At 38.3% G+C, this 26,742-nt stretch overlaps 1 non-coding gene across 1 annotated transcript; it reads left to right on the forward strand.

Annotated features, from left to right (window-relative positions):
• Positions 1 to 24,621: 24,621 nt before the first annotated feature.
• On the forward strand, positions 24,622 to 24,728 carry LOC132651817 (U6 spliceosomal RNA). Its single transcript, XR_009589377.1, has one exon. It is a non-coding gene; the product is annotated as a U6 spliceosomal RNA (small nuclear RNA).
• The last annotated feature ends 2,014 nt before the right edge of the window (positions 24,729 to 26,742 follow it).

Here is a 26,742-nt window from a genome sequence, read left to right on the forward strand (position 1 = left end):
TATGATGTCACAATGGTATTATAACATCCCAATGCTATTATAACACGATTGTTGTATGACATCACAATGGTTTTATGACCTCACAATTGTCTTATGTCTTCACAATTGTATGACATTCCAATGGTATTATGATTTCACAATGCAATTATGACATCACAATGATATCTTGACAGCACATGAGTATTGTCTTATTACAATGGTGTTATGACATTACAAAGCTGTTTTCACATCACAATAACATTATATTATCAGAGTGGTATCATGACATTAAAACCCTATAATGACATCACATTAGTATGTCACCTCAGTGATATTATGACATCACAATGTTATGATATTACAATGGTTTTATAACTTCACAATGATAGGATATCCCAATGCTATTGTGACATCAAATGGAATTATGACATAAAAGCGGTACTGTGGCATCAAAATGCTATAATCACATCACAAGGATATAACATCACAATGCTATTATATCAAAATTATATTATGACATCAAAATGTTATTATGACATTAAAATGCTATTACAATATGATTGTGGTATCATATCACAATACCGTTTTGACAATACTCAATGGAATTATGACCTGTAAATGCTATTATGACATCACAATGGCATTTTGATATCAGAATGAAATCAAGACATCACAATACTATTAGAACATCACAATGTTATTTTGACATCACAATGATATGACATTACAATGGTGTTATGACATCACAATGCTATGTCAGCATCAGAATACAAAAGCTATTTTGACATTACAACGGTATTATGACATCATGATTTTATTGTGACATCACAATGCTATTATGACTTCATAACTGTATGAGTTCACAATGATATAAGGACATCAGAATGCTATGATATCACAATGCTATGATGACAATAGAATGCTGTTATGGCACCACAAATGTATTATGACATCACAATACATTCAGGTCTTAATAATTATATGACATCACAATGGTATTATGACATCACAATGCTAGTATATCACAGTTATATCTCATTCCAATAGTTCATTCTCCACATAATTTCTTGTTCCACTCTTAGCTTGAGACTCTCTCCTAGCTCTGCCCTAACCCTTTTTTCCTCCCACCCATTTCTTGCACTCTGGCTCCTCCCCTCTTTCCTGTCCTTTGGCTCCTCCCCTCTCCTTGCTCAATATTCTGGCTAGTTGCTTTATTTCAGCCTGTTTATATGAAGTTGAGACAGGATGCATAGAATAAGTATCAAAATACAATATCTGTATTGAAACCAGGGAATGGGGGATAGAAATCTGCATTGGAATGAATAAGGGTAAGGTATATACATTTCAAAAGAACATTTTACCAACATTTCCCCCTTTAAGTCCAATAAAAGGCTCCTTTTCTTTCAATAAAATAATAATTATGAAAACTTTTAGGTAAATTCTTCATGTGTAATGTCCAGTCCATGTGTATTTAGCAACTTAGGAGAAAGTATCTGATTATCCTATCTATCTTGATACATTTAGAGTTCTATACCTAAACTAACTTTTATCCTTATTGATATTACCTATATGAAAACAATTCTTAAATTCTAAACAACTTAAGCTTAATTTTGGCAGAATAAATATTTGGTCTTCAATCCCATCAGAGACTTGAGAAGGAATAAAATTAGTTACTAGAGAAAAAAGGAAGTGCATGTTAGCAGCTTCCAAAATATAAGAAAATGACAGAAACAATTTGTTCCTTGAACAGTCACCTATAATTCTCTGTCACATTGGGGCACAATCTTCAGCCTTCTGGCTCAGAATATTTGACAGACATATATGTGAAGGAAGAACTATTTTGGACTTGCTTAGTGTGTCTTGTTGTAGTCAGGCATCTTAATGGTATGATGATACACCAATGTTATGACATCCCAAAGCTATTATGACATCACATGTTATGATGACATCACAATGTTAATATGTTATCACAATGGTTTTACGACTTCACAAAGCTACTATGACATCACAATGTTAGTATGACTTCACAATAGTATTATGATATCACAATTCTATGAAGACATTATAATACTATTATGGCATCACAGTATAATTATGACTCACAACCAGAGACTTCACAATGGAATCTTTATATCACAATGGTATTATGCTATCACAATGGTGGTATGACTTCACAGTGCTATTTTGACATCACAATGCTATTATGACATCAAAATGCTATATAACATCACAAAACTATAATGATTTCACAATGGCATTATGAAATCAAAATTCATCATGACATTCCAATGCTATTATGACAGCACAATGATATTACGACATGATTGTGGTATGATATCACAATGGTAGTATGACATCACAGTGGTATTATGAATTCACAATGGTATTATGACATCAAAGTGCAATTATTACCTCACAAGAGTTAGGTGTTTTGGGGTTGTGTGGGAAAATAATTGAACAGGTGATAGCCAGCAAGAGTTTCAGGAGCGTGTTATTATAAGGGCCAGGTGGACAGCTTGAGAGAAAGGCTGAGCAGCCCTACACGCTTCAATCTGGGCAGCTGAAAGCACACAAACCAGAAATGACTCTTAGATAAGGAAAATAGTCACATATATCTTTCAACTGGTCATTTATAAAGTCACTAGTCTTTGACATGTTTGTTTCACACTAACACAGATTCCATTATTATTTGTTAAATGCACAGATATGTCCTCAGTAAAAGTTTTCAACATATAAATTTTATTGATTATGTGGGTATTTCTAATAGCATGCATTACACACTTTTTCCATTGCTCTCAGCTTCAAATTCCTACTAATGTGTAACATTAAATTTTTCTTTAAAATACATCAATTGAAGTATGCATTTTCATCTTCACATTGGCTCATGATCAGAGTCTCAGTGCCAAAAACTTTAAAGAAAACTGAGTTCATCCATGCCCCACCCTGGAACCACCCCCTAGAAGAAGCCATCAGTCCTGACAAGCTCTATGCTTCATCATCTTGACCACAGATTTTATGTATTTACTTATTACGATTTGTCCCCTTTGTATTTCCTCTTCTACTCCCTCCCTCTTTTCCTTCCAGTTTCACTCAGACTCCTTTTTCTATCCATTTGTTCTTCTCTAGTTCCTTGATAGGGGAGGTACTCCTCCCCCTTCTGTCTGTCCCTAGCTCATGAGGTATGAACAAGGCAGGCTCCATCATCTTTCTCTGCTGCCTGATTCTCATTGTTCTCCTTTTGGCCTCAATACCCTCAATTTATAATACTCTTCCTGACTCCTATCCTATCCAGAGCTCTTTGGGTAGGGAGAATTTCATAGGGAAATCCCATTTAGAGCTGGTGTTTTAAGGTCTCTCTATGTATAATATCAGACTGTGGGTCTCTGTAAAGCAATCCCATTTGATGCAGAATGAAGCATTTCTGTGGATCCAAGAAAATGGCACTGATCTATCAGTTGAGGGCAGAGACAGCTTCCTAAGTAGGGAAGTTTCAAAGTGAAGTCAGATTAAAGGGAATGTACCAAATGACAAGGTAATCTCCTATTGTGAACTTGGACCTGAAATTTCCTATGTTCTGACCTTAAACTGAGCATTTACTGGCATACTCACTAAATGTATCTTCACATTCTTATTGATATAATAAGCTTGCAGGGCTTTCGGGTTCCCTGGACTATTGAGTCTTTAAGAGCAGAAAAAAAGAGAAGGAAACCATGTAATTCCTGGGACTGTTTTGGCTGAAACAAAGATCAGTTAGTGTAAAAGGAGAACTGAGGGGACATAAACTACTTGGTATGTGGTTTTGTTCCACACTCATGTTGGCAACCCTCTAAGAGCAGGGTTCCTTTGGGTGATCTGACTACACTTGAAGCTGTGTCCTATTCAGTGGTCAGTGAAGAATCCTCCTGATTCTGAGGTTTACAGTTAAAACTGGGCTTTCAGGAAAGAGCAATTGGTCCTTGTTATATGACTAGGACACAAAAGCAGCTGTGTTTACTGCTGTGGTCCTCCAGACAAACCCTATAAACTTTGTGTTAGTGCCAGGACTGCTTGTTCAGAGGTGCCACCTGAGCTCCTAGGGTCTGGCATACCTGGGTTACCAGTAGTTCATGGCAAGGATTCTCTGCTACATAATGAGTTCCTGGAAAGCATGCCTTACACAGTCAAACTCTGCCTTTCTTATAAATCTTTTCTCCAAGTTAAAAGTCATTGTAAAAGTGGTCAACATATTATTTTTATTGCTTATGTGGGAATTTCATATAATATACATTACAGTCTTTTTCCAAGGATCCTACTAGGTTCAAATTCCTAACCATGTGCCACAATTTTTTTCTTTAGAATGCCACAATTGAATTATGTGTTGTTCATAAACTCTTTGGACCATGATCAGAGTCTCACTGCCAAGTCCCTTAAAGGAAGGTGAGTTCATCCATGCCCCACCCTGGCACAACCCCCAAGAAGAAGCATCATTCTTTATGAGCTCTATATTTCATCACCTTGATCACAGTTTTTCTTATGTATTTATTTATTATATTTTGTTCACTTTGTTTCCCCTATTCCGACTTCTCAATCTTTTCCTTTAAGTCCCACCAACCATTCTCCTTCTACCCTTATCCCCTTTTGTAGTTCCATGATTCAGAAGGACCTCTTCTCACTTCTATCTGACCTTAGGTTATCAGGTCTCAACAAGGGTGGCTGCATGATCTTCCTCTGCACTGTGATTCTGAGGGTATTGTTCTGTGTCCTCAAATCCCTCTGCTTATCACACTCTTTCTGCCTCCTCTTCTGCAGATATCCCAGAGCTATGAGAGGAGGGTGAATTTTATAATGAAATCCCATTTAGAGCTGGGTGTTTTAAGGTCTCTCTCTGCATAATATCAGACTGTGGGTCTCTATGCATTCTCATTTGATGCAGAAGGAATCAACTCTGTGTGTACAAGAATATGGCACTGATCTATCAGTTGAGGGCAGAGAAAAACATATTTTAATAACAACAGCCTGGGGTGCTTGAAAATTTCTGTAGCATGCCCTGGTCCAACAACTCAATTAACTGACACACAATCCCCATAGTGAAAGACTGGCTTTGTCATAGTAGATTTCCTATTGGAACTTTATTCCCCACTATTAGAAGACTTCCTAATAAGTAAATACATACCTTATTAGGCTTTCTACATTTTAGTTACTTCACCAAGAATAACTTTTTCTGGTTCCATCCATATACCAGAAAGTATCATGATGTCATTTTCTTAGCTGAATAATACTCCATTATGGGAATTAGCCACATTTTCCCCAAAGGAGATTGACAGTCCCATTCTTTAGAACTTCGAATTTGCTGGGACTTTAAATATTTTATTGAGTAACAAACTATCTGGATAACTATGTTCGTTTATCCTAGAAGTCCCTCCATCTTCTTCTACTTCCTTGTGATTTAAATTGCAATGTCTCCCTGAAGCTCATCTATTTATAAGATTAGTCCACAGTGAGGAATTGTCTGGTTAGATGGTTAACTGGTATGGCCTAGTTAGATAATGTAATTCCTATTGGAGTTATATTATAGGATGCTGGGCTTTGAGGTTGATATGCCAAAAAAGTGATGAGACAGAATGGAGTCTTTATCTCTTGCTCTCTGTCACTTTATATATCTTATATTTCTGTTAGTATCGGTCTCCCTATTTCTGAATATCTCTCTCTAGCTATTTCTCTCACTGCCTGCCATTTTTGTTCAGTACAAAATCCTTTCAGTTCTGCTGAAGGACTAAAACAACATAACTGCTTGCTGACATAACAATATAGATTGTCTCAGTCAAAATTAAATACAAGTCCAACTTAAAAGCTTTTTGTACAAAGAATTGCTTGGTCAGGGTGCATTTTCACAGAAAGTTGTTCGCTGACTGAGGACATATCTGTGCAGTTAACAATCAATAATGGAACCTGTAATAATGTGAATGTCACATGTCAAGGACACATGACTTTATTAATGACCTCTTGAAACATATGTGACATTTTTCCTGAACTAAAAGTATTGGACACAGAAAATGTCATCTCTTGGTTGTGTGCTTTTGGCTGCCCAGATTGAGGCATGTAGGACTCACCACCTTGGCCCTTTTAATAACTGGTTCATGAAACTGTTATTGGTTTTCACCTGTTTCATGACATCATTCTCCCTCTCACCCAATCAACACATGAGAGAATCTTGAGGTTTCCATGGGGATGAGAAAACAAACATTCCTCAGTGTCCTGTAGCTCTGATCCTGTGCAAATGTGACTTTTACTGTGAAAACCAATCTTTATTTAATCCTTTTATCCAGATCCCTCACCTTTACTCCTGTTTACCTCTGTGACAATGTCAGGTAGGAAATGAAAATTTATTGTTTAATTTGACAGATTCCTAAGTATGGAACATAAAACGAATTGGTATTAAGGAGAATGTAGCCAATGACAATATGGTCTCCTACTGTGATTTTAGATCTGAAATTTCTTAGGTTGTGATTTTGACCTTAGCAATTACTGGCATACTCACTAAATATACCTTCACATTCTTATTGATATAATAGACTCACAAGGCCTTGGGTTCCCTGGGCTATTGAGTCCTTAAGAACAGTGGAAAGAGGAGACCAGACAATACATGGGACTGGTTTTGCTGAAACAGAGAAAGATCATTGAGTGTAAAAGGATAACTGAGGGGCAATAAACTATTTGAGAGCTAATGATGTTCCTCACTACTGATGCCAAATCTTTATAAGCAGTGTTGCCTTTGCTGACTTGTCAGGATCAGCAGCTGTATCCAACTGAATGATCAGTGAGGAACCCTCCTGATCCTGGGGTTTACAGTTAAAACTGTGCCTTCAGGACAGAGAAATGTGTGTATTTTATATGCCTAAGACACAAGATTAGCTGTGTTTCCTGCTGTGGTCCTCCATACAAACCCTCTAAGTATAGTGATACTGCTTGTTCAGACCTGTCACATGAACTCATTGGGTCTGAGGTAGCTGGGTAACCACTAGTTGATGGTTAGAGTTCTCTTGTACATAATGAGTTCTTGGAAAGCATGCCTTAGAAAGTCAAACTCTGCCCTCCTTTTGGGGATCTTTTCTCCATGTTAAAAGTCTTTCTAAATTTGTGAACATATTATTTTTTTATTTTTATTACTTATGTGGAAATTTCATATAATACACATTACACTCCTTTTCCATTGCTCCCATGTTCAAATTCCTATGCATATGTCAAACAAACAAACAAAAAAAAACTGTTTTAAAATATGTCAGTTCAACTATGTGTTGTTCGTACACTCATTGGAACACAATGAGAAACCCAGTGAAAAGTCCCTCAAAGTAAACTGAGTTAATCCTTCCCTTTCTCTGAAACCAATCCCAAGAAGAAGCCATCAGTCCTTAACAGCTCTATACTTCATACTTGCTCACAGTTTTTGTTATGAATTTATTAATTACTATTTGTTCACTTTGTGTCCCCTCTGCTGCCCCCTCCCTCTTCTCCTTCCATTCCCACTCACCCTCCTTCATCTACCACTATGCCCTTTCTCTAGTTCCCTGACAAGGGAAGTTCCTTCTCCCCTTCTATCTGACCCTAGCTTATCAGGACTCATTAAGGTTGGTTGTATCATCTTCCTCTGCAAGCTGATTTTCAGGGCATTGTTATCCTTATGACACTCTCCTTCCCTCCTCTCCTGGAGGCTCTCAAGAGCTCTGAGGGGAGGGAGAATATAAAAAAAAAAATCTCATTTAGAGCTGGGTATTTTAAGGCCTCTCTCTACATAATGTCAGACTGTGGGTCTCTGTATGCAATCTTATTTGATGAAAAGGAAGCATCTCTGTGGATCCAAGAACATGGCACTGATCTATCAGTTGAGGGCAGAGAGCAACATATTTTAATAAGAACAGCATGGGTTGCTTGAAAACTTCCAACAATTAAATCAACTGCCACCCAATCCCCCTTGTGGAAGACTGGTTTGGTCACAATAGATTGCCTATTACAACTTTATCCTCCATTAGGAGACCTCCTAACATGGGAATACATACCATATTTGTCTTTCTGCATTCTAGTTACTTCACCCAGGACAATTTTTCCTGGTTCAATCCACTTAGCTGAAATTATCATGATGTCATTTTATTAGCTGAATAATACTCAGTTATAGAATTATTGCACATTTTCCCCAACGGAGATTGTCAGTCCTGATAGTTATAACTTGGAAGTTGCTGGGACTTTAATCATTGTATTGAATGACAAACTATCAGGGTAACAATGTTTTTTTTTTTTTTTTTTTTTGGTCTAGAAGTCCCTCCATCTTCTACTTTCTGGTGATTTGAATTGCAATGTCCTCTTAAAGCTCATCTATTTACATGTTTAGTCCCCAGTGAGGAAATGTCCGGGAAGGGTTAGGAGGTATGGTCTTGTTAGATAATATAATTCCTAATGGATTTATATTATAGGAGGGCGTGCTGTGAGGTTGACATGCCAATGAAAGTGTCCATACACAATGGAGTCTCTGTCTCTTGGTCTCTGTCATTTTATATCTTTCTTTTGTTCTCAGACTCTTTATTTCTGAAACTGTCTCTCTAGCTCATTCTGATTGTCTCTCTCTGTTTCCTTCTCTGACTGAAACATGTGACTTTTTTTGTAAAACCAAACAAGCCTTTATTTCATCCCTTTTTGTAAATCTCACACCTTTACTTTTCTTTACTGCTGTGAAAACATCAGGTAGGAAAAGAAACATTAATGTTAATTTGAGAGCTTCCTATATAGGTAAGTGTCAAAGTAATGTGGGATTAAGGGTAATGTACTGAAAGACAAGGTTATCCCCTACTGTGGTCTTGGATGTGAAATTTCCCAGGATGTGACTTTGAACTGAGCAGTTACTGGTGTACTCACTAAATGGGCCTTAACATTCTTATTGATATAACAAGAATAGACTGTCAGGGCCTTAGGTTCACTGGGCTATTGATTCTTTAAAAGCAGGAAATAGAGAAAAATACCAGACAATAAGTGTGACTGGTTTGGCTTAAATAGAGAATGATCAGTGTATGAAAAGGAGAACTGAGAAGCAATAAACTATTTGACAATTGGTGCTGATCCTTAATAGTGTTGCCAAACCCTATAGGAAGGGTTGACTTTGGTGACCAGAATGGATCAGCAGCTGTGTCCTACACAGTGGTCAGTGAGGAACCCTCCTCATCCTGGAGTGTACAGTTAAAACTGGGCTTTCAGGACAGAGAAATATGTCCATACTATATGCCTAGGACACAAGAACAGCTATGTTTCTTGCTGTGGTCTGCCAGACAGAACATCTAAAGGTAGTATTAGTGCCAGAACTGCTTGTTCAGAGGTACTTCCTGACCTCATGAAGATTGAGGTAGTTGGGAAACCACTAGTTCATGGCTAGGATTCGCTGTTAAATAATGAATTCCTGGAAAGCATGCCTTACAAAGTCAAACTCTGCCCTCCTTTAGTGTAATCTTTTCTACAGGTTAACATTCATTGTAAAATTGTCAACATATCATTTTTATTGATAATGTGGGAAATTAATATAATATAGATTACACTCCTTTTCCTTTGCTCTCAGGTTCAAATTCTCACCCACTAATTTTTTTTTTTCACTTCAAAAGAAATCAATTCAGTATGTATGTTCATATACTCATTGGAACATGATCAGGGTATAAGTGCCAAGTCCCTTAAAGAAGATGAATTTATTCTTTCCACTCTCTGGCAACACACCTAAAAAGAAATCATTAGTCCTGACAAGCTCTATGCTTCAAGAACTTGATCAGTTTTTCTTGTGAAATTTATTTATTACAATTTGTTCACTTTGTATCCCTTCTGCTGCCCTTTCCCTCTTCTTCTCTTCCCACACAGCCCTCTTCTTCTACTCCTATGACTTTTCTCTAGTTCCCTTATAGAGGAGGTCCTCCTCCCCCTTCTATCTGACCCTAGCTTATCATGTCTTATCAAAGATGGCTGTGTGGTCTGATTCTCAGGGCATTGTTCTCCTTGTATCCTTAATTCCCTCTATTTATGGCAATGTTCCTGCCTCCCCTCCCACAGACTTAGCAGAGAGCTGAGGGAAGGTAGAACATAGGGATATCCCATTTAGATCTGGGTGTTTTAAGATCTCTCTCTGCATAATATTGGACTCTGAGTCTCTTTATGTAGTCTGACTTGATGCAGAATGAAGCATCTTTGTGGATCCAAGAACATGGGACTGACCTATCAGTTGAGGGCATAAAGCAACATATTTTAATAACACCCTGGGTTGCTTGGTAATTTCCATAGGATGCCCTGATGCAACAACTCAATTAACTGTGATCCAATCCCCCTAGTGGAAAACTGGTTTGGTGAGAATACATGGCTTATTGGAACTTGATGCCTCACTATTAGGAGACTTTCTAATAAGTGAGTACATACCATCTTTGTCTTTATGCATTTTAGTTACTTCACCCAGGATGATTTTTCCTGGTTCTATACATTTGCATGAAAATATCTTGTCATTTTGTCAGCTGAGTAATACTCCATTATGGAAATATTATACATTTTCCCCAAAGAAGATTGTCAGTCCTGATCTTTAGAGCTTGGGATTTGCTGGGACTTTAATCATTGTATTGACTGACAAACTTTCAGGATAACAATGTTCTTTTAGTCTCTATGGAGATGCTACCCTCCATCTTCTACTACTAAAAGATTTTCTACTAAAAGAACATCTCGATGGAGATGCTACCCTCCATCTTCTACTACTTCCTGTTTATTTGAATTGCAATGTCTCCTTGAAGCCCAACATATAAATAGCTCCTATTTACATGTTGAGTGCCCTGTGAGGAAATGTCTGGGTAGGGTTAGGAGGTATGGTCTTGTTTGATAATATAATTCCCTTTGTACCATTAATTTCTTCTCTTCACTTATATTTTTTGTATACAGGAGGGCAACTGATTTTTTTGAGTTAATTTTGTTTCCAGTAACGTTGCCCAAGGTATTTATCTGGTATAGCAGTTCCATGATAAAATTTTTGGGGTCACTCAGTAATACTATCATATCATCTGCAAAGAGTGATACTGTGACTTCTTCCTTTTGCATTTGTATCCCTTTGATCTTCTTCAATTGTTTTATTGCTCTAGCAAGGACTTCCGTAAGTATGTTGAAGAGATATGGAGAGAGTGTGCAGCCTTGCCTTGTCCCTGATTTCAGTGGGATTGCTTTAAGATTTTTCAGTTTAGTTTGATGTTGCATATAGGATTGCAATATATTACCTTGACTATATTTAGATATGTGACTTTTATCCCTGATCTCACCAATACTTTAAACAAGAATGGAGGTTGGATTTTGTCAAATGCTTTCTCAGCATCTAAGGAATTACAATGTCTTTTTTTTTTTTCTTTCATTTTGTTAATAGGGTGGATCACTCTTTCTCACTGCCTGCCTCTTGTGGTTCAGTATGAAAAGCTCTCACTTCTGCTGAAGGACTACAACAAGATGACTGCTTGCTGACATGGCTTCCTGATGGTCTCTGCAAAAATATAAGCAAGTTCCTAATTAAATGTTTTTGTTCAAAGATTTGCCAGTGTCAAGGAGGGTTTTCCAACTAAGTAATTCATTGACTGAGAACATATTTGTGCTTTTAACAAATAATAATGGAATCTGTGATAATGTGCAACTCATGTCAAAGAGTGACTTTATTAAAGACCACTTGAAAGAAATATGTGCAGCACAGGAAAAATTCTCATGTTGTATGCTACTGACACAAAGTCCAGCATACTTTCATTGACAGCCAGGTTGAGCAATTTTCCATAGGGTATCAATTTGCTCCTACACGAGGTCAATCCTCTGATTGAACACCATCAAGCCTCCTTTTAGTTGAGCATTAATTCCTTTTTGTACATCTAAGGCATGAGCTACATTGACTAAAAGATTATTCAGGGTCTGAGCAGTCTGCACAGTATGACTCCTGGCTAATGCCATGGTGGTAGCTCCAACAGCCGCCAATGAGATGGCATTAACAGTGGCGGCTGTAGTTCCAAGATCTCTTTTCTGTCTGAAGAGAGTCATAGCGTGAGGGGCATCAACGGGTACAGGCTGCAAATCTGTCTAAACAATTGTCTAGCTATATTTTAGGTAATTGGACTGGAGAATGCGATACTACGATGGAGCAGCTGAGAGTGGCCATTGTCACGGTAAATTCTACCAGAGTGGACTCAGGACTAGCCACAGGATTATCACCATGGATTGCTGCAGCCATGAATCATCTGAAGAAATGGGCAGGCATGGGAGCGTTAGCAGGCCTTCTGGTGTTGGTCTCCTTGGTTTGCCTGGTGTATATGCAAGATTAGAGTTTCACAACAGCATAATGCAGCCATGATCATTCAGGCCTTTACAACCATTGAAGCAGGAGAGTCTCCCCAAGCATGGTTGGCTACCATAAAAAGCTAAAATGTTATGCTCAGGATGAGAGGCTAAGCACTGCACTCAGGGTCAGCCACTTTCAACCCAGAGAAGAGCATGTCTGATTGCATGCGGGTTGATGCCCCAGGTCCCACCTCTGAGAAAAAGGTATAGGACGGGTCTGATGCTCTTTGGGTGGATGACACCTAAATGAACATCGGTACAAAGTCCCAATTTATTTCTAATATCAGAGATCAGACCTCTACTCTTGCCTGATGCGTCTAAAACAAAAAGGGGGAACTGTAGAGAGCTGCGTAATGCCGTGCCTTAAAGATGGAGCTGGTTTCTGCCTTCCACCTTCCCGATGGTGAGTGCTCTCTGTCACGAACAACTCCACATTTGGCTAAGGCTGAGGATCTGGCTTGCTTCCATGTATGTGGACGTATCTGCATTGCCCACGTGGCATGCTGGAGTTGGCTACTCAGAGGCTATATAAGCTGTGGGCTGGCTTTCCCCCCGGTCCGATGATTGTTCAAGGTTCCTGAATAAACTGCATTGAAAAAAAATATATTAAAAATAAAAATTTAATTAAAAATAAAATAAAAGAAAAGAAATATGTGACACTTTTCCTGAACTAATACTCTTGGACCCAGAAACTGTCATCTCTAGGTTGATTGCTTTCACCTGCCCAGATTGAAGCATGTGGGATGCTCAGCCTTTCTCTCAAGCAGGCTGTCCACTTGGCCCTTTTAATAACTGACTGCTAAAACACTTAATGGCTTTAATCTGTTTCATGACATCATTCTGCCACTCAGCCAATCAATGTCTAAGAGAATCTTGAGGTTTCCATGGAGATGAGTATACAAACTTTCCTCAGTGTCCAGTATCTCTGATCCTGTGCACACATGAACTTTTTTTTTTTTTTTTTTTGTGAAAGCCTACAAGCCTTTATCTCATCCCTTTATCCATATCACACACCTATACTCCTGCTTACCTCTGTAACAATGCCAGGAAGGAAAAGAGACTTGAATGTTAATTTAATTTGATAGCTTCCTAATAAAGAAAGCTTCAAATTGATATGCGATTAAGGGGAATATACCCAATGACAAGGAGATCTCATACCATGGTCTTGGATGTAAAATTTCCTAGGTTATGACTTTGAACTGAACAGTTACTCCTGAATTCACTAAAGGTACCTTCACATTCTTATTGATATATACACTGGCAGGGTCTAGAGTTACCTGGGGTTTTGAGATGTTAAGAGCAGGGAAAAGAGAAGGAAACCCAATAATTCCCTGGAATGGTTTGAGTGAAACAGAGAAAGATCTGTGTTTGTAAAAGAAGAACTAAGGGGAAATAAACTCTTTTACAGCTGGTGCTGTTCCACACTAATGTTGGCAACCCTCTATGAGCAGGGTTGCCTTGGCTGTCATGGCTTGATTGGCAGCTGTGTCCTATTCAGTGGTCATTGAGAAATCCTTGTGGTCCTGGGGTTTAAAATTAAAGCTGGTCATTTAGTACAGAGAAATGAGTTTGTGTTATATGCCTACGACACAAGAGCAGAAGTGTTTTTTGACGTTGTCCTCCAGAAAAAAACATCTAAAAGTGGTGTTAGTGCCAGAACTGCTTGTTCAGAAGTGCCCTCTGAGCACATTGGGTCTCAAATAGCTGGATAATGACTAGTTCATGGCTGGAATCTCTACTACATAATGAGTTCCAAGAAAACTTGCCTTGCGCAGTAATCCTATGCCCTCCTTTAGTGGAATATTTTCTCCATGTTAAAAGTCAGTGTAAAAATTGTCAACATATTGTATTTACTGATTTTGTGGGAATTTGTTATACATTATACTCCTTTCCATTGCTCCCAGTTTCAAATTCCTACCCATGTGTCACACTAAATATTTGTTTTTCTTTACAATACATCAACTGAAATATGTGTTGTTCATATACTCATTGGGACATGATCAGAGTCTCAGTGCCAAGTCCCTTAAAGAAAAGTGAGTTAATCCTTGCTGTACTCGGGCACCACCCCCAAGAAGAAGCCATCAGTCCTGAAGAGCTCTATCCTTAATCATCTTGATCACACATTTTCTTCTATATTTATTTATTACGATTTGTTCACTTTGTATCCCCTCTGCTGCCCCCTCCTTCTTCTGCTTCCAGGCCCAACCACCCTCCTTCTTCTAACCCTATGCCCTTTCCCTATTTCCCTGATAGGTGTGGTCCTCCTCCCCCTTCTATCTGGCCCTAGATTATCAGTATTCATCAAGGCTGGCTGCATCATCTTCTTCTGTGGTCTTATTCGCAGGACATTGTTCTCCTTGTGTCATCAAGTCCCTGTACTTATGATACTCCTCCTCCCTCTTCTCCTGCAGGATCCCAGAGCTATGAGGGGAGAGAGAATTTCATAGGAAAATCCCATATATGGCTGTGTGTTTTAAGGTCTGTTTCTCTGCCTAATATCAGACTGTGGGTCTTTGTATGCAATACCATTTGATGCAGAAGGAAGCATTGCTGTGGATCCAAGAACATAGCATTAATCTATCAGTTGGTTGAAGAGAGCAACATATTTTAGTAACAACAGCCTGGTTGGCTTGAAAATTTCTGTAGGATGCCCTTGCCCAAGAGCTCAATTCACTGCCATCCAATCAGTCTAGTAGAAGACTGGTTGTTCACAATAGATGGTGTATTGGAACTTTATTCGCCATTATATGGAGACCTACTAATAAGTGATTACATACCATATTTGTCTTTCTGCATTTTAGTTACTTCATCCAAAATGATTTTTTCCTGCTTCCATCCATTTGCTAAAAATATCATGTTGTTATTTTCTTATCTGCATAATGCTCTGTTATGGAAATATTCCACATTTTCCCCAAAAGACATTGTCAGTCCAGTTCTTTAGATTTTCGAATTTGCTGGGACTTTAATCATTATATTGAATGACAAACTATCAATAACTATGTTCTTTTAGCCTAGATGTATCTCCATCTTCTTCCACTTCCTGGTCATTTGAATTGTAATGTTCCCTTGAAAATCAGCTTTATTAAGCTTTGGAATCCCCAGTAAGGAAATGCCTGGGAAGTGTTAGGAGGTATGGCCTTAATAAATACTATAATTCTTATTGGAGTTATATTATAGAATGGTGTGCTTTGAGGTTGATATGCCAGTGATTGTGACTAGACAGAATGGAGTCTCTGTCTCTTGGTCTTTGTCATTTTATAACTATGTTTCTGTTGGTCTTGAGCTCTCTAATGCTAAATATGTTTCTCTGGCTCTCTTTCTCTCTCTCTCTCTCTCTCTCTCTCTCTCTCTCTCTCTCTCTCTCTGTCTCCCTCTCCTGCTTGATGCATGTGGTTCAGCATGAAAGCTCTCAGTTTTGCTGGAGGACTACAACAGGATGACCTCTTGTTGATATAACAACACATATGGTTTCTGAAAAGATATAAGCAAGGTCCCATTTAAAAGGTTTGGTTCAAAGAATTGCCTTAGGTCAGGGAGCATTTTCCCAGTAAGTAATTTATTGACTCAAGATATATCTGTGCATTTCACAAATAATAAGGGAATCTGTGATAATGTGAAAGTCACATTACTTTATTAATGACCACTTGAAATAAATATGTGACACTTTTTTCTGAACTAAACATCTTGGAACCAGGAACTCTCATTTCTGGGTTGTGTGCTTTCAGCTGCCCATATTCTCTCATGCAGAGTGTATACTTGGTGATTTTAATAACTGGTTCCTGAAACAGTTACTGGTTTTCAACTCTGGTATGACAACAATCTCCCTCTCAACCAACCAGCACCTGAGAGAATCTAGAGGTTCTATGGAGATGAGTAAACAAACCTTCCTCAATGTGCAATATCTCTGATCCAGTGCACATGTGACCTTTTCTTGTGAAACCTACCTAGCCCTTTCTAATCCCTTTATCCAGATCCCACACATTTAGGCCTCTTTATCTCTTTAACAATGTCAGGTAGGAACTGCAACTTTAATATTACTTTCTTTAATTAGACAGCTTAATAATTAGGAAGCTTCAAAGTGATGTGGGATTAAGGGAAATGTACCAAATGAGGAGGTGGTCTCATACTATTGTCTTAGATAAGAAATTTCCATTTGAACTGAGCAGTTACTCCTGTCCTCACTAAATGGACCTTCACATTCTTATTGATACAATAGGATGGCAGGGTCTAGGGTTTCCTGGGTTATTGAGTCTTTAAGAGCAGGGAAAATAGAAGGAAACCCAACAATTCCTGGCACTGGTTTGGCTGAAACAGCAAAAGAGCAGTTCATATAAAAGGGGAACTGTGGGGCAATAAACTATTTGACACATGGTGATTTTTCACACTAGTTTTGCCAATCCTCTATGAGCAGTGTTGTCTTGTCCAACCTGCCTGGATTGGCAGCATTGTCTTACTCATTAGCCAGTGATCACTCCTCCTCTTCCTGGGGTTTACCGATAAAAATGGTCCTTTAGGACAGAGAAATGGGTCCATGTATATACCTAGCACACAAGAGCAGCTGTGTTTCCTGTTGTGGTCCTCCAGACAAACCCTCCAAATGTAGTGTTCATCCCAGGACTGCTTTTTCAGAGGTGCCACCAGAGATTACGGCATCTGATGAAGCTAAGTAACCACTATTTCATGGCTAGTATTTTCAGCTATAAAATGGGTTCCTGGAAAGCATGCTTTACAAAGTCAAACTCTGCCCTCCATTAGCAGAATAACTTCTCCATGTTAAAAGTCAGCGTAAAAGTTGTCAACATATTATTTTTATTGATTTTGTGGTAATTTCATATATCATACATTACACTCCTTTTCCACTGCTCCCAGGTTCAAATTCCTACCATATGTCACAATAAATATATGTTTTTCTTTACAATACATCAACTGAAATATGTGTTGTTCATATACTCATTGGGACATGATCAGAGTCTCAGTGCCAAGTCCCTTAAAGAAAACTAAGTTCATCCTTGTTGCACTCAGGCACCATCCCCAAGAAGAAGCCACGAGTCTTGAAGAGCTCTATCCTTTTTTTTTTTTTTTCAATGCAGTTTATTCAGGAACATTGAACAATCCTCGGACCCCGGGGAAAGCCAGCCCACAGCTTAAATAGCCTCTGGGTAGCCAACCCAGGCGTGCCACGGGGGCAATGCAGATAGGTCCACATACATGGAAGCAAGCCAGAACCTCGGCCTTAGCCAAATGTGGAGTTGTTCGTGACAGAGAGCACTCACCATCGGGAAGGTGGAAGGCGGAAACCAGCTCCATCTTTAAGGCATAGCATTCCGCAGCTCTGAAGAGCTCTATCCTTAATCACCTTTTTGTTCACTTTTATCCTCTTTGCTGCCCCCTCCTTCTTTGGCCCAACCACCCTCCTTCTTCTACCCCTATGCCCTTTCTCTAGTTCCTTGATAAGGGTGGTACTCCTTCCCCTTCTATCTGACCCTAGCTTATCAGGTCTCATCAAGGCTGGCTGCATCATCTTCTTTTGTAGCCTGATTCTCAGGGCATTGTTCTCCTTGTGTCCACAATTTCATCTAATTCTGACACTCTTTCTGCCTCCTCTCTTTCATGCTTGCCATAGCTCTGAGTAGAGTGAGAATTTCATAGTCAAACCCCATTTAGAGTTGTGGGTCTCTGTATTCAATCCCATTTGATACAGAAGGAAGCATCTCTGTGGATCTAAGAACTTAGCACTGACCTATCAGTTGAGGGCAAAGAGGAACACATTTGAATAACAATAGCCTCGGTTGCTTAAAAATTAATTTAGGATGCCCTAGCCCAACAATTCAATTAACAACCAACAAATCATTCCAGTGGAAGACTGTTGGGTCACAACAGATGGCCTATTAAAACTTTATCCCCCACTACTAGGATACCTCCTAATAAGTAAATATATTCTATATTTGTCTTTCTGCATTTTGGTTACTTCACTCATGATGATTTTTTTCCTGGTCAGATTCATTTGCCTGAAAGTATCATGATGTCATTTTCTTAGGTGAATTAATACACTGTTATGGAAATATTCCACATTTTCCCGTAAGGAGATTAGCAGTCCTGTTTTGTAGTCCTTGGATGTTGCTGGGCCTTTAATAATTGTATTAATGATTAGGAGTTCCATGGTAAAATTTTTGGGGTCACTCAGGTATACTATCTTATCATCTGCAAATAGTGATACTTTGAATTCTTTCTTTCTGATTTCTATACCCTTGATCTTCTTCAATTGTTTTATTGCCCTAGCAAGGACTTCCACAACTATGTTGAAGAGACATGGAGAGAGTAGTTAGTCTTGTCTTGTCCCTGATTTCAGTGGGATTGCTTTAAGTTTTTCTCAGTTTAATTTGATGTTGCCTATATGCTTTCTGCATATTGCCTTTACTATATTTAAATATGTACCTTCTATCCCTGATCTCTCTTATACTTTAAACATGAATGGAGTTGGATTTTGTCAAATGCTTTCTCATCATATAAGGAGATTATCATGTTTTTTTTCTTTCATTTTTTAATATGGTGTATTACACTGATGGATTTCCATATATTGAACCATCCCAGCATAACTGCAATGAAGCCTACTTGGTCATAGTGGATGATATATTTGCTCTGTTCTTGCATTCATTCAAAGACATAAAGTACCTTGGTATGACCCTAAACAAGCAAGTCAAAGACTTGTATGAAAAAAAAATCAAGTCTCTGAAGAAATAAAAAGAATATTACAGAAGATGGAAAGAACTACCATGCTCATGGCATGGCAGGATTAACATAGTAAAAATGGCCATCTTACCAAAAGCAATCTTCAGATTCAATGCAATTCCCATCAAATTACCAACACAATTCTTTACACACTTTGAAATAAATATTCTCAACTTCATATGAACAAACAAGAAATCCAGATTTGCTAAAACAATCCTCTACAATGAAAGCTCTTCTGGAGGTATCTCCATCCCTGATCTCAAGCTGTACTACTGAGAAACAGTAATAAAAACTGCATGGTAATGTCATAGAAACAGAATTATGGATCAATGGAACCAAAGAGAAGACCCAGAAATAAACCAACACACTTATGGACAACTGAGTTTGACAAAGATACCAAAACAACACAAAGGAAAATAGATAGCATTTTAACAAATGGTGCTGGTCTAACTGGAGGTCTACAAGTAGAAAAATGATTTCACCCTGCATAAACCTAAAGTCCAAGTTGATCAAAGCCCTCAGCATAAAACCAGACGCATTAAATCAGTTAGAAGGAAAAGAGCCTTGAACTTATTGGCATGGGAGACAACTTCATGAACAGGACACAAACAGCACAGGCTCCAAGAGCAGCAATCAGTAAATTGTCCTCATAAAACTGAAAGGCTTCTGTAAAGCAAAGGATATGCTCATCAAAACAAAATGAATGTCTCCCTATTGGGAAAGAATCTTTATGAGCCTTCTATGTGACAGAAGCCTAATATCCAGTATATATAATGAACTGAAGGAGTTGAAAAGCAAAAAATCAAGTAATGCAATTAAAAAGTGGGAAACAGAGTTAAACAGAATTCTCAATAGATTAATATTGAATAGCTGAGAAACACTTACAAAAATGTTCAACCTCATTAGACATCAGAAAATTGCAAATCAAAATGACCCTGAGGTTTCACCTACATTCATCAGAGTGGCCAAGATTAAAAGCTTAAGTTACAACACATGCTGGAAAGATTGTGGGACAAAGGGTAACACTTCTCCACTGCTGATGGGAATGTAAACATCTATAAACACTCTGCTAATCTGGTGCTTTCTAGCACTTTCTCAAGATTCACCTGTCCACTTCTAGGCATATATCCAAAAGAGGCTCATCAGCCCAGAAGCCCCCCAACTGAAGAACGGATATGAAATTGTGGTATTTATGATATTACTCAGCACTAAAAAAACAAGGAAACTGGAAAATATAATCCTGAGTGAGCTATCCCCAAAACAGAAAGACTCACACGGAATATACTCACTTATATAGACATACAATATAGGATAAACCTACTAAAATCTGTACACCTAAAGAAAATAATCAAGAGGGAGGACTCTGGCTAAAATGTTCAATCCCACCCCAAAAGACAAAGAAGATGTACATCAGAAGGAGCAAACAAATGAGGAGCAAGCCACAGAGGGCCTCTGAAAGGCTCTGCCTGCAGACTATCAAAGTGGATGCCAAGACTTATGGCCAACTGTTGGGCAGAATGCATGGAATGTAATGAAAAAAGTGGGAAATAGTAAGGGAACAGGAGCTCCACAAGGAGAGCAACAGAACCAAAAAATCTGAAGACAGGTGTATTTCCTGAGACTCATACTGCAAACAAGTACCATGCATGGAGATAACCTAGTACCCCTGTACAGATGTAGCCCTTTGAAGTCCAGTGTCCAAGGGGCTTCATTAGTAATGGGAATAGGAATTGCCTCTGTTTCTGAGATGGACACTCAACCAAAGACCATGAGGAGATAAAACCTAGAACCTCTGCTCAGATGTGACCCGTGATAGCTCAGTAATCAATTGGTTTCCCATAGTAAGGGGAACAAGGACTATTTCTAACAGGAACTCAATGACTGGCTCTTTGACCTCCCCACCTCTGAAGGGAGGAGCAGTACTGTTAGGCCACAGAGGAGGACTTTGCAGCCAGTCCTGAAAATTCCTGACAAAACAGAGTAATATGAAAGGGGAGGAGGTCCTCCCCTATCAGTGGACTCGGAAAGGGGCAGGGAGGAGATGAGGGAGGGAGGGTGGGATTGGGGAGGGAATGCGGGATACAGCTGGGGTACAGAATTAACAAAATGTAACTAATGAGAAAAATAAAATTAAAAAAAGAAAAACATGTTAATAATATACATACTTGTTAGAATTATGTTCAGACAATACATTTGCCACATAACAAGTATGAGAAAGTCAACCTAAAGTTATCAACAGAAAGGACACTTTAAAAAAAATGTATCTCGTTATTATTTTCTTTTCTTTCTACACCTTGGTTACTTTTCTTTCTAAGTTTCTTCACTGTTCAGCCTCTACCAAACATTGTCTGATTTATAGCTATAGTAGTCGGTTAAATTTTTATTTTTTAGCAAGTTGCAATAAATATGAATTCACAACAACAACAACAAAGGAATTGCCTTTGACATGAACTAATTGGCCTGCTCTTTGATCACCTATACATTGATGGGGAAGAATCCTTACCAGGCCACAGAAGACAATGCAGCCAATCTTGATGAGACCTGATAGACTAGGATCAGAAGGAATTAGAGGAAGACTTCTAGTATCAGTGGACTTGGGGAAGGGCAAGCATGGAAAAAAGGAAATTAAGGGGGAAAGGAAGGGAAGAAGGGAGGGCTTTATAAAGGGACATAAAGTGAATAAAGTATAATTAATAAAAATTAAAACTTAAAAATATTAAAAAATAATTCCTTTTGGAATTATATTTTAGGAAAATATGCTTGGAAGTTGATATACAATAAAATTGACAAGACACAATGAAGTCTCTGTCTCTCTATCTCTATCAATTTATATCTTTTCTGTCATTCTCAGTCTCACTGTTTCTGAATCTGTCTTTAGCTATTTCTTATGCTTGCTCTTTCTCTCTTTTTGTCTCTCTGTCTCTCTCTGCCTGCTGCTTGTGGTTCAGTATGAAAAGCTCTCAGTTTTGCTGAAGGACTACAAGATGAATGCTTGCTGACTTGACATCAGGGATGGATTCTAACAATATAAGCATGGTCCCAATTAATTGCTTTTTGTTCAAATATGTGCCTTGGACAGGGAGGGTTTTCACAGTAAGAAATTCACTGACTGAGGACATATCTGTGCATTTAACCAATAATAATGGAATCTCTGGTAAGGTGAAAGTCTAATGTCCAGGAAACATGACTTTATTAATTGTGACTTGAAAGAAATATGTGACACTTTTCCTGAAATAAGATTTAGACAATGGAACTCTTACTGGATTTCACCTGTTGCATGGAATCATTCTCCCTCTCAGTCAATCAGCACCTGAGAAAATCTTGAGGTTTCCATGGAGATGAGTAAGCAAACTCATCCTCAGTGTCTAGTATATCTGATCCTCTGCACACGTGGAATTTTATTGTGAAACCCAACAATCCTTTATCTCAATCTCATTCATTTATGCAGATCCCACCCCTTTACTCCTGTTTACCTCTGTGACAATATCACAGAGGAAATATGTAAAGTAGGAAATGAAACTTTCATGTTAATTTAATTGAACAGCTTCCTAAGTAGGGAAACTTCAATCTGATGTATGATAAGGTGAATGTTCCGAATGACTAAGTGATCTCCTTCTGTAGTCTTGGATCTGAAATTTCCCAGATTGTGACTTTAAACTGAGAAGTTACACCTGTCCTCACTAAATGTACCTTCACATTCTTATTGATATGATATCCTGGCAGGGATAGGGTTCCCTGAGGTATTGAGTCTTTAAGAGCAGGGGAATGAGAAGGAAACCAGAGAATTCCTGGGACTTGTTTGTTGAAAAAATAAAAGATCACTGAGTGTTAAAGGAGAGCTGAAGGGCAAGATATTTTTTGACAGCTGGTGATGTTGCCAACACTCTAAGAACAGGGGTGCCTTGGCTGATATGGCTTGATTGCAGCTGTTTTATACTCAGTGGTCTGAGAGGAAACCTCCTGGTCCTAGGGTTACAGTTACACCTGGGTGTTCAGGACAGTGAAATGGGTCCTTTTAATATGCCTAAGACACAAGAGCAGTAGTGTTTCCTGATGTGGTCCTCCGTACAAACCCTCTAATCATAGTGGTAGTACCAGGACTATTTGTTCAAAGGAGCCACCTGTGCTCATGGGGTCTGAGGTAGCTGGGTAAGTAGTAGTTCATGGATAAGATGCTCTTCTACATAATGAGTTCCTCAAAAGCATGCCTTACATAGTCAAATATTGCTCTCCTTTAGCGGAATCATTTCTGTGTTAAAAGTCATTGTAAAATATGTCAACACATTAGTTTTATTGATTATGTGGGAATATCATATAATGTAGGTTACACTCCCTTTCCATTGCTCCCAGGTTCAAATTCCTACCGATGTGCCAGACTAAATTCTTTTTTCTTTAAAATAAATCAACTGATGTTTGTGTTAATCACTCAGTGAATCATGATCAGAGTCTCAGTGCTAACTCCCTAAAGAAAACTGAGTTCATCATTGCCACAACCTGGCACACCCCCCAAAACAAACCATCAGTCCTGAAAAGCACTATTTTTCATCATTTTGATCACAGATATATATATATATATAGTGTGTGTGATTTGTTCACTCCATCTCCTCTGCTGCACCCTCCTTCTTCTTCCAGTCCCACACACCCTCTTTCTTCTATCTTATGCCCTTTCCCTAGTTCCCTGATTGGGGAGATCCTCCTCACCCTTCTATCTGACCCTACCTTACCAGGTTTCATCAAGGCTGGGTGCATCATCTTCTTCTATGGCCTGATTCTCAGGGCAAAGTTCCCCTTGTGTCCTCAATTTCATCTATTCATGACACTCTTCTTTCCTCTCCTGCATGCTTCCCATAACTCTGAGTAGAGTGAGAGTTTCACAGGCAAACCCCATCTACAGTTGATTGATTTAAGGTCTCTCTCTGCATGTTACAGGAGTGTGCGTGTCTGTATGCAATCCCATTTGATACAGAAAGAAGCATCTCTGTGGATAAAAGGACATGACCCTGATCTATCAGATGAGGGCTGAGTGCAATATGTTTTAATTACAACAATCTGGGTGGCTTGACAATTTCCATAGAATGCCCTGTTCCATCAATTCAATTAAATGCCACCCAAATTCACTAGTTGAAGACTGGTTAGGTTATAATAGCCTATTGGAACTTCAACTCCCATTGTTGTGTGTCGGCAATTTTGTTACTTCACTGAGGATGATATTTCCTTGTTCCATCCATTTTTCTGAAAATTTATGGTGTCATTTTCTTAGCTGAAAAATATTCTGTTATAGAAATATTCCACATTTTCCCCAAAGGAGATTGTCAGTCCTGTGATTTAGTTCTTTAAGTTGTTGGTACTTTAATCATTGTATTAAGTGAGAAACTATCAAGATAAGCAATGTCCCAATTAAACACTTTTTGTTCGAAAATTTGCCTGGGTCAGGGAAGATTTTAACAGAAAATAATTCACTGACTGAGGACATATCTGTGCATTTAACAAATAATAATGGCATCTTTGATAATGTGAATCACATGTCAAGGACTTGTGATTATACCAATGACCACTTGAAAAAAATATGCTGTGCTCTCTTCTGCAGCACATAAATTAAAATTTCAACAATACTGAGAAGATTAGCATCGCCCCTGTGCAAGGCTGGCACGCAAATTCATGTAGCATTCCATATTTTTTTGGAGGGAAATTAAAGAAAATACAAATAGAGGAAATTGTGGAGAGAAAAAACTTAGGAAAGAAAACAGGAACTACAGAGGTAATAATAATCAATAGACTGCAAGAAATGGAAGAAATAATCTCAGGTGTGAAAGAAACATTGGAAGCAATCGATGTATCTGTCAAGGAAAATGTTAAATCTAAAACATTCCTGACACAGACCGTCCAAGAAATTCAAGACAACATAAGAAGACAAAAACCTAAGAATAATAAGCATAGAGGAAAAATAAGATTCCTTCCCCCAAGGTCCAGGAAATAGTTTGGACTACATTATTGAAGAAAATTTTCCCAATTTAAAGGAGAGGTAAATAAGAATATCAGAGGTCTACAGAACACCCTATAAATTAGTCTAGAAAAGAAAATCCTCCCCCTCCATCATAATCAAAACAGTAAGTATACAGAAGGAAAAAAAAATACTAAAAGCTGCAAAAGAAAGAGGCCAAGTAACATCAAGTAACATATAATGGCAAACCCATCAGAATCACATCTGACTTCTCAATAGAGACTGGCAAAGCCAGAAGGGCCTGGACAAATACCAGAAGTCATTCCAGGCAGTACTATACACAGTAAAACTATCAGTACTCTTAGATAGAGAAAACAAGATATTCAATAATAAAAACAAGTTTCAACAATACCTACACACAAATCCAGCATTATAGAAGACACTAGAAGGAAAAATAGTACCCAATAAATAAGCTACTTTCAAGAAAACACAGGAAATAATTAACGTAACTACAGTAAAACAAAAAGCAACCAAGCAGACAAACTTACTACCACAGTCAACATCAAAATCAAAGGATCTAACAGGCACTGTTCATTAATCTTTCTCAGCATCAATGGACTCAATTCTCCAATAAAAAGACACAAACCAAAAGAATGAATGCTTAAACAAGACCTAGTAATCTGTTGCATAGAAGAAACACACATAAGTCATAAAAGTAGACATTACTTGAGGGCAAAGGGCTGGAAGACAGCTTTCCAAGCAAATGGACCCAAGAAGCAAGCAGGAGTAGCCATCCTAATATCTAATAAAGTAGATTTTCAACCAAAATCAATCAAAAGAGATAGAGAAGGACACTTCATACTCATTAAAAGAAAAATCCACCAGGAAGTTATCACAATCCTGTACGTCTATACCCCAAATGCAAGGGCACCCACATTTGTGATAGAATCTTTAACAAAACATGAACCACACATAGACCCCCACACATTAATAGTGGGAGACTTCAACACCCCACTCTCAACAAAGGACAGGTCAACAAAAGAGAAATTAAACAAAGAAACAATGTCTCTAACAGAGGTCATGAATCATATGGATCTAACAGACATTTACAGAACCTTACCCCCAAACACTAAAAAAATTTACTTTCTTCTCAGCGTCTCATGGAACCTTCTCCAAAATAGACCATATGGTTAGTAACAAGGTGAGCCTCAAAAGATAACAAGAAGTTTGAAATACTCTTTGTATTTTATCTGATCACTATAGAATCAAGCTTGACCTCAAAAATCAACAGAAATAGCAAAAAACCTACACACCCATGGAAACTGAACAACTTACTACTAAATGACAGGTGGGTCAGGGAAGAAATAAAAAAATGGTCTTTTAGAATTCAATGAAAATGAAGGCACGACATATCAAAACTAATGGGACACAATGAAAGCAGTAAAAAGAGGAAAGTTCATTGCACTAAGTGCCTTTAAGGAGACATTCGAGACAGCTCATTCAAGGAACTTAATGGATCACCTAAAATCCATAGGGGGGAAAAACAACGAAGCAGACACACGAAAAAGGAGTAGATGGCTGGAAATAATCAAACTCAGGGCTGGAATTAATCAATTAGAACCAAATAAAGCTATTCAAAGAATCAATGAAACCAAGAGCTGGTTCTTTGAGAAAATCAACATGATAGACAAACCCTATCCAAACTAACTAAAAGGCAGGGAGAAACCATCAAAATCAGAAATGAAAATGGG

The sequence above is a fragment of the Meriones unguiculatus genome, assembly GCF_030254825.1.
Source record: "Meriones unguiculatus strain TT.TT164.6M chromosome Y unlocalized genomic scaffold, Bangor_MerUng_6.1 ChrY_unordered_Scaffold_25, whole genome shotgun sequence".
In the NCBI taxonomy this organism is placed as follows: Eukaryota; Metazoa; Chordata; class Mammalia; order Rodentia; family Muridae; genus Meriones; species Meriones unguiculatus.